Source organism: Eschrichtius robustus, chromosome 8 (assembly GCF_028021215.1).
Source record: "Eschrichtius robustus isolate mEscRob2 chromosome 8, mEscRob2.pri, whole genome shotgun sequence".
In the NCBI taxonomy this organism is placed as follows: domain Eukaryota; kingdom Metazoa; phylum Chordata; class Mammalia; order Artiodactyla; family Eschrichtiidae; genus Eschrichtius; species Eschrichtius robustus.
Genome location: NC_090831.1, coordinates 79,249,569 through 79,261,925, shown reverse-complemented (window position 1 = coordinate 79,261,925; position 12,357 = coordinate 79,249,569).

Here is a 12,357-nt window from a genome sequence, read left to right as displayed (position 1 = left end):
GAGATTGCCATCATGGGGCTCTTGTATATCCATTATGTTCTATTCTCATTTTTGTGGTTAAAGGAATCTCTCAAGCCTTTGAAGCAGAAAAGGCAACACTCTCTGCACCATTTTGTACTGCTAAGGAAAGTTATTATCCTGCTAATACACAGGACTGATCCTGCAACTTGATTTAGGCAAAGTTGATAGAAAGCAGGCTGTGAGGGGGCATGTGTAGCACGGGTTTTACAACGCGAAAGATCTGGAGGCTGGCAAGCGCAACAGTTAAATAGGAAAATAAAACCTGAGCAAACCAGAAACAGTCAGGCCAATGCTATCGGATGAAAGAGAAAAGAAAAGAGGAAGACACTTGGAGGATGGAGAGGAGAAACAAAAGGAAGAAAAATACTGCCTGTTAGCCCTGGGGGTCGGTGATGTAAATTAATATGAGCTAAATGGGATGTGACCAATTTGTAAGGCATTTGTTTCTCTCTTGTGAGGTGGGAAATCTCTGTCCCAAGCAATCAGAACTCGCCTTAGGCTACCCCCAGACTAGTCGCTATAACCGTGTTGACCCTATCTCTTAATATACAGAACCCCTCGCAGCTCCTATTACATTCCAAGTCCCGCAGCCTTGTAAATGTACTCCTGTGGCACCAACATCTCTCTCCTCGGGACAAAACCTACATGTTGGGTCTGGGGTTGTTGAGAAAGATGAAAGGGAGATGGAGCAGAGGAGAAAAGAAAGGACAAAACAAGCTCTCTCGGCATATTTGGCCCCTCTGCATTGTTTGAGCAGCCTTTGTGTCTGGACCGCCTGCAAGAATTACGCAACTTCCAACATCTCCTTCACATCAAAGAGCTTCTGGAAGAGCTCTCCAAGCTCTGAGGCTGAGCTGTCCTGTGCCTCCCCTACCCTTGTCCTAAATCAAGCTTTTATCTGCCTTCCCATCAGAACTGATGCTAAGCGTCCCTGACACACACATCCTCCAAATAATTTGAACTTGATCTGAGCCTTTTGGTCCTCTTGACTCAAAAAAAAATTGCCTACGATTTGCTTGGCAGCCATCCACCTCAGCATAATCAATTGTGGGTAGTGATGTTGATGTTCGAGAAGCAGCAGTTGCCATGGCAATGCAGAGTTCAAAGGAAGGGCCCTCGGTGGTATCAGAATAAGGGAGAGTGATAATGTAACATGAAGGCTTGTGTCTTCTCAGGGAGGGACAGGAGCTAGCCACGTGATGGGGGGAGTGGGGCAGCCTGGACCATTCAGCATTACAATTATATCTGAACTATGCATTTATTTGGCATTTTGGGGATCTACTTGCTTAATAAGAAGTGTTCATGGTAGGGATTTTGAGGACTGTATCCTAGCCTCAACTCTGTCGTTAAATAGTTGAGAGACCTTAACCTTGTTGCTCATTAGATTCCTTTCTATAAAATGAAGGGTTGGACTAATAAAATCCCACTTCTTTTCTATTGCTAAAATGTTCTGATTCAATTACTCTAGGCAATCTAGGGACTTTCTGGATCCATCAGATAGTACCCTGATGTGGGCCACATTCTATTTATCAAGGTCTTGCAAGACGGAGAAATGGGTGGATATCCGCTGACTCTGGGAATCAGACATTCATGGACCAAGTGCTTATTAAGCACCTAGTTGGTCCTGGGTACTGTTCAAGGAGCTGAGAGGGTGGAAAAGGCAGAAAAAGCCCCTATTCTCAGCAAATGCGCATTCTGGCAGGAGAGACAAGTGTACAAATAAATACACAACGGATCATGTAATAGTGGTGTGGAAAGGGTCACCATGTTGAATACAGTGTGTGGCTGAAAAATTCCTTCGTGGTCTAGGTGGGCTGGGGGAGTGTCAGGGAGGCTTCTCGGAATAAGTGGTCTTTGAGATAAGATCCGAAGGATGAGCAGGAGTTAACTAGACAAAGGGAGGAAAGATAAGGCCTTGCAGACAGAGGAGAGGGCATGTGAAGATTGGAAGTGGGAGGAACTCAGATGAGTTGTGCAGTGGGCCTGGGGAGGGGGGCATGGCCCCATGAGGCCAGGTCAGGAAGGCCACATTCAGTTGTTCTGTTTTTAACCTGGGAGCAGCGAGAGGTCAGTGAGGGTTTATAAACAGGGTTGGCTACTCAGATTTACATTTTTAAAAGACCACTTTTGCTGCATTACGGGGGACAATGGCAATTTGGGGGTTGGGGGTGGTACTTGGATTTCAGAGGTAAGAACATCCTCAAGACAATTGTAAATAATTCAGGAATCAAATTTCCTTTACTCCAAGTTACCTATTTTGATAGTTGAAGGTAATTCAAAAAATAATTTCACAATCTTTTCTCCTTTGCCTTGCCTGGGTGGACACATCCTGTAATGACTTTCCTGAACCCTAATTGGTTGAAACTGCCAAGAGAATTTGTGTGACCAGGGTGAATTATTATTGACCTATTATTCTTCCAGAGTACCTCCACTGGCCTGCAGACGTTTCCTTCCAAGCAGGGTGGGAGTCGGGGAAGAGTATGTATGAAATGTTTTCTGAAATGTTTCCTCCTAAATTTCAGAAATGTTCACATAGCCATCCATGGAGTTGTACCCAATAATATATCTACTTTGGAATGGGACAAATCTCAGCTTCAAAAATGCAGAAAGTATGCCTGTAAAGAGTTATTTTTATGCCAGTGCTCATTGGGGGTTTCGGGAGTGTCAGATGGCCCTTGCAGGGAGAAGTTTGTTTGTTTTTTTTCCGACTGTGCTGTGCAGCTTGTGGGATCTTAGTTTCCCGACCAGGAATTGAACCCAGGCCTCAGCAGTGAAAGCATGGAGTCCCAACCACTGGACTGCCAGGGAATTCCCAGGGAGAAGTTCTGAGCAGCCAGGGTTTTCAGAGTGAGAACAACTCAAGAGTCAGCTAGGTGATGAGTTTGGGATGCCTGAGGGACAGAGGCAGGGCAGTGGATGAATAGCATAGAAAACTCTTGTCACTTTTTCCAGTTAAAATGCATTGCATTTTTGCTATTTTCTATGGCCCAGGCTAACTGCTTTACATTCTTTACCTTGATTAATCCTCAGAACAGCCTCATGAATAGGCACTCTTATTATCTCCATTTCACAGATGGTGAAAGGGAGACTTACTTTACCTGCCCATGGCGGTCAGCTTTCAGACCCTCACATGGACCCTTCTGGAAGGAGGGAAATGATGGGGAAAAGCTCAAGGAAGGAAGCCTCATGCTTCTGACCCTTCTCTCCCTTCAATCTCATGCCCCCTTCCTCTCTTGTTCCTGCCTCCTTCTTCCCTGCTCCTAGAGGGAGTCTGCAGGGAAAGATTTACAAACAAGGAAAAGCTCTCTCACCCCCTTATAAACTTTATGGGCCATGTGGACATGTACAAATCAGATATAAACATAAAGTCCAGGGCCAGAGTTCTGTAAATAGTGATATCACTGAGGAAAATCTCCAGGAGAATCTGGTTCCTGGGAGAGAACAGACGAGGGTCCTGAAAATAGCGTGTGAAGAATGATGAAAGCTGCTTTGAAGTGAGGCCCAGGGCCTGTTGTGTTTTCAGCAGCTTTCCCCCTGCAGCCCTTGGAATTTTAGCTGCAATAAAAAGATACCAAAAGAAAACAGCTGGTCTTCGGACTTGTTAAAGTAGAAGCAATGTGTGGCCCTGTAGAGAGCAACGTGATGGTGGGAAAGCAGGTGTGATGAGGAGGAGGGCCGAAGGGTGGTCTTCAGAACTAGTGCCTTAGGCCCACCAAGGTTTCACCATACATGTCAAATGCTGGGCGTGTTTTAGGGCACTTCCACTAAATTCTCTCCTTGGGTCCACACCAGCTCCGTTGGGTAACTAGGGAAATATTAGCATACCCATTTAACAGATGAGGATGGCAGAGGGTTGACCTGGCCAAGGGGAAGGCTGAGAGAGGTTATACTGCCCGGGTAGTGTCATCTGGTGACAAAGATGGGAGCCTGAAGATAAGACAGAGGTTCTGAGCCAAGCTCTGCCTCTGTCTGTGAGTTTTCTCATCTGTGTCCACAGTCAAGAAGGTCCTGTGACAGAGTTGGTTGCTGAGGGCCTGACACCTGAGAAAACATTAGGGAGCACACTCAGTCATTGATTCCAGTAATAATGTGGTCCAGAGACCCTTAAGAGCAATAGTGCTGGGACTTCCCTGGTGGTGCAGTGGTTAAGAATCCACCTGCCAATGCAGGGGACACGGGTTCGATCCCTGGTCCAGGAAGATCCCACATGCCGCAGAGCAACTAAGCTTGTGTGCCACAACTACTGCGCCTGTGCTCTAGAGCCCGTGAGCCACAACTACTGAGCCTGCGCTCTAGAGCCCGTGAGCCACAACTACTGAGCCAGTGTGCCACAACTACTAAAGCCTGCACGCCTAGAGCCCGTGCTCCACAACAAGAGAAACCCCCACTCGATGCAACTAGAGAAAGGCTGTGCGCAGCAACGAAGACCCAATGCAGCCAAAATAATAAATAAATAAATAAAAGCAATCATTTAAAAAGAAAGAAAAAAGAGCAATAGTGCCATTAAGGTGGATAAGAGCCAGCCCCCAAGATCCCCACCTCTTGATATTCATACCCTTGTGCAGCCCCTCTTACATGTATCAGGGTTGGTCTGTGTGGCCAATAGAATATGGTGAAAGGGATGGATGTCATTTCTGAGACATAAATACTGTGGCCTCCATCTTTATTTCTCTCTCTCTCTCTCTCTCTCAAATCACTTGCTCTAAGTACAGCTGGCCTGCAGGTTGTGAGGACAATCAGGCAGCCTATTGAGAGGACCTCATGTCAAGGAACTGAGTTCTCTACTCAACAGTCAGTGAGAAGCTGAGTCCTCCCAACAACCACACAAATGAGCTTGGAAGTGGATCCTTCCCTGGCTAAACCTTCAAATGACGGCAACCCAGGTTGAGAGCTTGACAGCAGCCTCATGAGAATTGTGAACAAGAAGCACTCAGCTGAGCTGCTCCCAAATTCCTGACCCATAGAAACTGAGATCATAAAGGTTTGTTATTTTAACCTGAAAAGTTACAGGGTTATTTGTTACACACCAATAGATAACTAATATGTTGCCTATGCCACAGCTCTTCTGCTCTGAGGCACTAAGGAGAAATGGCAGAGGAAGAGAACTGTTATAATTTCTAATACTTTATTGCTGTTCATCTAAGAAACATGGTCAACAAAACCCTACATTGTAAAGAATACCACAAAAGAAATGCTTTTCAAATACAGATTATATGATCAATGGGACTAAATAGGCATTCTGCTAAGATCTGGGGATACACACAGCAAAAACAGAAGTACTATGGTGGCAATAACTTAGAGACCTGAGTTGAATGTCAAGGATGAATAGGGAGAGGAGCACAAGACAGGGAGGAAAGTGAGCAAAGTAACAAGGAAAGAAAGAGCAGAATATATATGAAGAACACGAAAGACTTTGATATGACTAAAGCAAAGCAGAAAATAACATAAGATGAAACTGGTTTGCCAAGAGAACATCAGCCTTGACTAAAGGAGTTGGCAAACAATGGTCACCCTGCTAAATCAGTTGCTGCAAGATCAAATGTTGGTTCACAGAGTTCATGTACAGCTGTGTTTTCCAATATAGCAGTCACTAACCACATAGAGCTATTTAAATTTAAATTAATTAAAATCAAGTAAATTTAAAAATTTAATTCCTCAGTTGCACTATCCACATTTCAAATGCTCAAGAGCCACCTGGAGCTAATGGCTAGTTTATCGGACAAAATAGATATAGAAAATTTCTATCATCCCAGAAAGTTCTATTAGACAGCTTTCATGTAGAGCATTTGCTAGATAATATCACAAGTATACATTGAAATTTTAAGACAAGGTGCATAAAAGATCCACATGCATCATAGAGACAATATCCAATACAGCTTTTAGTAGGCAAATGCTGCCTAGGTATCCAGGCTTAGATCAAATCTTTGGAATGTAATTGTAATGTGATTTTTCAAGTGCCTTCCTTGTACTCTTGAGCATGTACATTTCTTAAAGGTAAATAACTGCATAATAATAACTACATAGATATGCTTAATGTTGTAGTTTTATAGATACCAGTAAATTTCATCATAAAACTCTCCATGGTATTTTTTCTCCACTGAAATCCTGTTAGTGGAGGATTTCACACAGGTTACACACAGGTTACACACAGAGCTGTAGTGTTCTAAGGAACACAACTGGAGAAATTTTATCAGCCAGGAGGAATTTGAAGAGAGTGATATGACTAGCTTCCCAATTTAATAGCTTTTGTGGAAAACATCAAGCAGGGGCCAGTGAGGAAAAGGCAGGCAATTAGGATATGGTTGCCATGGTCCAGGAGAGAGCATTGAGGACCTGAAATAGAGCATGGATAGAGAGAGGGTCCTGGGTGAGGTGCCAGAGATGCAAAAAGATAACCTGAACATGGTCCTTGCCCTGAAGATGATCTCAGTCTTGTGGGATGCCACAAAGAAAAGGACAGATATGTCACTGTCTAAAGAACAAAGTCTTGCTATAGAAAGCCATTTAAAGTACAAGATGAGGGACTTCCCTGGTGGTGCAGTGGCTAAGACTCTGTGCTCCCCATGCAGGGGGCCTGGGTTCGATCCCTGGCCAGGGAACTAGATCCCACATGCATGCTGCAACTAAGAGTTCACATGCCACAACTAAGGAGCCCACATGCAACAACTAAGACCCAGCACAACCAAATAAATAAATAAAAATTTTTTTTTAAAAAGTGCTTTTCCCTCCTCCTATTTTTCACTATTGTGGCACTGATGTACCTTCTGGTTGTTGATTCATCTATAATTTTATTTTTATATTCTTCCTAAAATATCTGTTAGTTTCCTAGTCTAATTTTATTTTTTACTTTGGTATTGTTCTTTTTTTTTTGTCACCCAGGCAGCTTGCGGGATCTTGGTTCACTAGCCCGGGGTCAGGCCAAAAACTCCTGCAGTGGGAGCTCGGAGTCTGAACCACTGGACTAACAGAGAACCTCAGACCCCAGGGACTATTCATCGGAGTGAGGTCTCACAGAGTTCCTCATCTCAGCACCAAGACCCAGCTCTACCCAACAGCCTACAAACTCCAGTGTTGGAAGCCTCAGCCCAAACAACCAGTAAGACAGGAACACAATTCCACTCATAAAAAAAAAAATGAGATGGCAAAAAAATATGTCACAGATGAAGGAGCAAGGTAAAAACCTACAAGACCAAATAAATGAAGAGGAAATAGTCAATCTACCTAAAAAAGAATTCAGAGTAATGATAGTAAAGATGATCCAGAATCTCGGAAATAGAATGGAGGCACGGATTGAGAAAATACAAGAAATGTTTAACAAAGATCTAGAAGAACTAAAGAACAAACAAACAGAGATGAACAACACAATAACTGAAATGAAAAATACACTAGACGGAATCAATAACAGAATAACCGAGGCAGAAGAACGAATAAGTGAGCTGGAAGACAAAATGGTGGAAATAACTGCTGAGGAGCAGAATAAAAAAAAAAAAAAGAATGAAAAGAATTGAAGACAATCTCAGAGACCTCTGGGACAACACTAAATGCACCAACATTTGAATTGTAGGGGTCCCAGAAGAAGAGAAAAAGAAAGGGTCTGAGAAAATATTTGAAGACATTATAGTTGAAAACTTCCCTAACATGGGAAAGGAAATAGTCATCCAAGTCCAGGAAGCATAGAGAGTCCCATACAGGATAAACCCTAGGAAAAACACATCAAGACACATACTAATCAAACTAACAAAAATTAAATTCAAAGAAAAAATATTAAAAGCAGCAAGGGAGGGGCTTCCCTGGTGGCGCAGTGGTTGAGGGTCTGCCTGCCAATGCAGGGGACACAGGTTCGAGCCCTGGTCTGGGAAGACCCCACATGCTGTGGAGCAACTAGGCCCGTGAGCCACAGCTACTGAGCCTGCGCGTCTGGAGCCTGTGCTCCACAACAAGAGAGGCCGCGATAGTGAGAGGCCCGCGCACCGCAATGAAGAGTGGCCCCCGCTTGCTGCAACTAGAGAAAGCCCTCACACAGAAACAAAGACCCAACACAGCCATAAATTAATTAATTAATTAATTTTTAAAAAACGTAGCCCCAAGTTTGTACCTCAGATTTGGAGGATGCTTTAAAAAAAAAAAAAAAAAAAAAAAAGGAGCAAGGGAAAAACAAAAAATAACATACAAAGGAATCCCCATAAGGTTATCAGCTGATTTTCAGCAGAAACTCTGCAGGCCAGAAGGAGTGGCAGGATATACTTAAAGTGATGAAAGAGAAAAACTTACAACCAAGATTACTCTACCCAGCAAGGATCTCATTCAGATTCAATGGAGAAATCAAAAGCTTTTCAGACAAGCAAAACCTAAGAGGATTCAGCACCACCAAACCAGCTTTACAACAAATGCTAAAGAAATTGTCTAAGCAGGAAACACAAGAAAAGAAAAAGACCCACAAAAAGAAACCCAAAACAATTAAGAAAATGGTAATAGGAACATACATATCGATAATAACCTTGAATGTAAATGGATTAAATGCCCCAACCAAAAGACACAGACTGGCTGAATGGATACAAAAACAAGACCCATATTACGCTGTCTATAGGAGACCCACTTCATACCTAGGGACACATACACCCTGAAAGTGAGGGGATGGAAAAAATATTCCATGCAAATGGAAATCAAAAGAAAGCTGGAGTAGCAATACTCGTATCAGATAAAATAGACTTTAAAATAAAGACTGTTACAAGAGATAAGGAGGGACACTACATAATGATCAAAGGATCAATCCAAGAAGAAGATATAACAATTATAAATGTTTACGCACCCAACATAGGAGCACCTCAATACATAAGGCAAATGCTAACAACCATAAAAGGAGAAATCAACAGTAACACAGTAATAGTGGGGGACGTTAACACCTCACTTACACCAATGGACAAATTATCCAAACAGAAATAAATAAGGAAACACAAGCTTTAAATGACACAACAGACCAGACAGATCTAACTGATATTTATAGGACATTCCATCCAAAAACAGCAGATTACACTTTCTTCTCAAGTGCACATGGAACATTCTCCAGGATAGATCACATCTTGGGTCACAAATCAAGCCTTGGAAAATTTAAGAAAATTGAAATCGTATCAAGCATCTTTTCTGACCACAGTGCTATGAGGCTGGAAATCAATTACAGGAAAAAAACTATAAAAAACACAAATACATGGAGGCTAAACAGTGCGCTACTAAATAACCAAGAGATCACTGAAGAAATTTTAAAAATACATAGAAACAAATGACAATGAAAACACGATGACCCAATACCTATGGGACACAGCAAAAGCAGTTCTAAGAGGGAAGTTTATAGCAATTCAATCTCACCTCAAGAAGCAAGAAAAATCTCAAATAAACAATCTAATCTTACACTTAAAACAACAAGAGAAAGAAGAACAAAGAAAACCCAGTCAGTAGAAGGAAAGAAATCATAAAGATCAGAGCAGAAATAAATGAAATAGAAACGAAGAAAACAATAGCAAAGATCAATAAAACTAAAAGCTGATTCTTTGAGAAGATAAACAAAATTGATAAACCCTTAGCCAGACTCATCAGGAAAAAAAGGGAGAGGACACAAATCAATAAGATTAGAAATGAAAAAGGAGAAATCATGACACTGCAGAAATACAAAGGATTATAAGAGAGTACTACAAACAACTATATGCCAGTAAAATGGACAACCACAAAGAAATGGACAAATTCTTGGAAAGGCAGAATTTTCCAAGAATGAACCAGGAAGAATTAGAAAATATAAACAGACCTATCACAAGTAATGAAATTGAAACTGTAATTGAAAATCTTCCAACAGGGCTTCCCTGGTGGCGCAGTGGTTAAGAATCCACCTGCCAATGCAGGGGACACGGGTTCGAGCCTTGGTCCAGGAAGATCCCACATACCACGGAGCAACTAAGCCCCTGTGTCACAACTACTGAACCTGTGCTCTAGAGCCTGTGGGCCACAACTGCGGAGCCCGTGTGCCACAACTACTGAGCCTGCACTCTAGAGCCCATGCTCCGCAACAAGAGAAGCCACCGCAATGAGAAGCCCACGCACCACAACAAAGAGTAGCCCCCGCTCTCCACAACTAGAGAAAGCCCACGCACAGCAACAAAGACCCAAGGCAGCCAAAAATAAATAAATAAAATAAATTAATTTTAAAAAAAATCTTCCAACAAACAAAAGTCCAGGACCAGAAGGCTTCACAGGCAAATTCTATCAAACATTTAGAGAAGAGCTAACACTGATCCTTCTCAAACTCTTCCAAAAAATTACAGAGAGAGAAACACTCCCAAATTCATTCTACGAAGCCACCTGATACCAAAACCAGAAAAAGATATCACAAAAAAAAGGAAATTTTAGACCAGTATCACTGATGAACATAACTGCAAAAATCCTGAACAAAATACTAGCAAACAGAATCCAGCAGCACATTAAAAGGATCATACACCATGATCAAGTGGGATTTATCCCAGGGACGCGAGGATTCTTCAATATACGCAAATCAATGTGATACACCACATTAACAAATTAAGGAATAAAAACCATATGATCATCTCAATAGATGCAGAAAAAGCTTTTGACAAAATTCATCAGCCATTTATGATAAAAACTCTCCAGAAAATGGGCATAGAGGGAACCTACCTCAACATAATAAAGGCCATATATGACAAACCCACAGCAAGCATCATATTCAATGGTGGAAAACTGAAAACATTTCCACTAAGATCAGGAACAAGACAAGGATGTCCACTCTCGCCACTATTATTCAACATAGTATTGGAAGTCCTAACCACAGCAATCAGAGAAGAAAAAGAAATAAAAGAAATATAAATTGGCAAAGAAGAAGTAAAACTGTCACTATTTGCCAATGACATGATATTATTATTATTTTTTTTTTTTAGTTGTTTTGTTTGATTTTTAATACTGCAGGTTCTTATTAGGCATCAATTTTATACACATCAGTGTATACATGTCAATCCCAATCGCCCAATTCAGCACACCACCATCCCCACCTCACCGCAGTTTTCCCCCCTTGGTGTCCATATGTCCATTCTCTACATCTGTGAATGACATGATATTATACATAGAAAATCTTAAAGATGCCACCAGAAAACTACTAGAACTAATCAATGAATTTGGTAAGGTTGCAGGATACAAAATTAATGCACATAAATCTCTGGCGTTCCTATACATCAACAATGAAAAATCAGAAAGCGAAATTAAGGAAATACTCCCATTTACCATTGCAACAAAAAGAATAAATAGGAATAAACCTGCCTAAGGAGGCAAAAGACTTGTACTCAGAAAACTATAAAACCCTGATAAAAGAAATCAAAGATGACATAAACAGATGGAGAGATATACCATGTTCTTGGATTGGAAGAATCAATATTGTGAAAATGACTATACTACCCAAAGCAATCTACAGATTCAATGCAATCCCTATCAAACTACCAATGGCATTCTTCACAGAATTAGAACAAAAAATTTTACAATTTGTATGGAAACACAAAAGACCCCAAATAGCCAAAGCAATCTTGAGAAAGAAAAACAGAGTTGGAGGAATCAGGCACCCCGACTTCAAACAATACCACAAAGCTACAGTAATCAAGACAGTATGGTACTGGCACAAAAACAGAAATATAGATCAATGGTACAGGATAGAATCCCCAGAAAGAAACCCATGCACATATGGGCACCTAATTTACAGCAAAGGAGGCAAGAACATACAATGGAGAAAAGACGGCCTGTTCAATAAGTGGTGCTGGGAAAACTGGACAGCTACATGTAAAAGAATGAAATTAGAACACTCCCTAACACCATACACAAAAATAAACTCCAAATGGATTGAAGACTTAAATGTAAGACCAGACACTATAAAACTCTTAAAGGAAAACATAGGAAAAACACACTTTGACATAAACCACAGCAAGATCTTTTTGGACCCACCTCCTAGAGTAAAGGAAATAAAAACAAAAATAAACAAATGGTACTTAAACGCTTTTGCACAGCAAAGGAAACCATAAACAAGACAAAAAGACAGCCCTCAGAATGGGAGAAAATATCTGCAAATGAAACAACAAACAAAGGATTAATCTCCAAAATATACAAAGAGCTCATGGAGCTCAATATCAAAAAAACAAACAATCCAGTTAAAAAATGCGCAGAAGACCTAAATAGACATTTCACCAAGGAAGACATACAGATGGCCAAGAGGCACATGAAAAGATGCTCAACGTCACTAATTATTAGAGAAATGCAAATCAAAACTACAATGAGATATCACCTCATGCCGGTCAG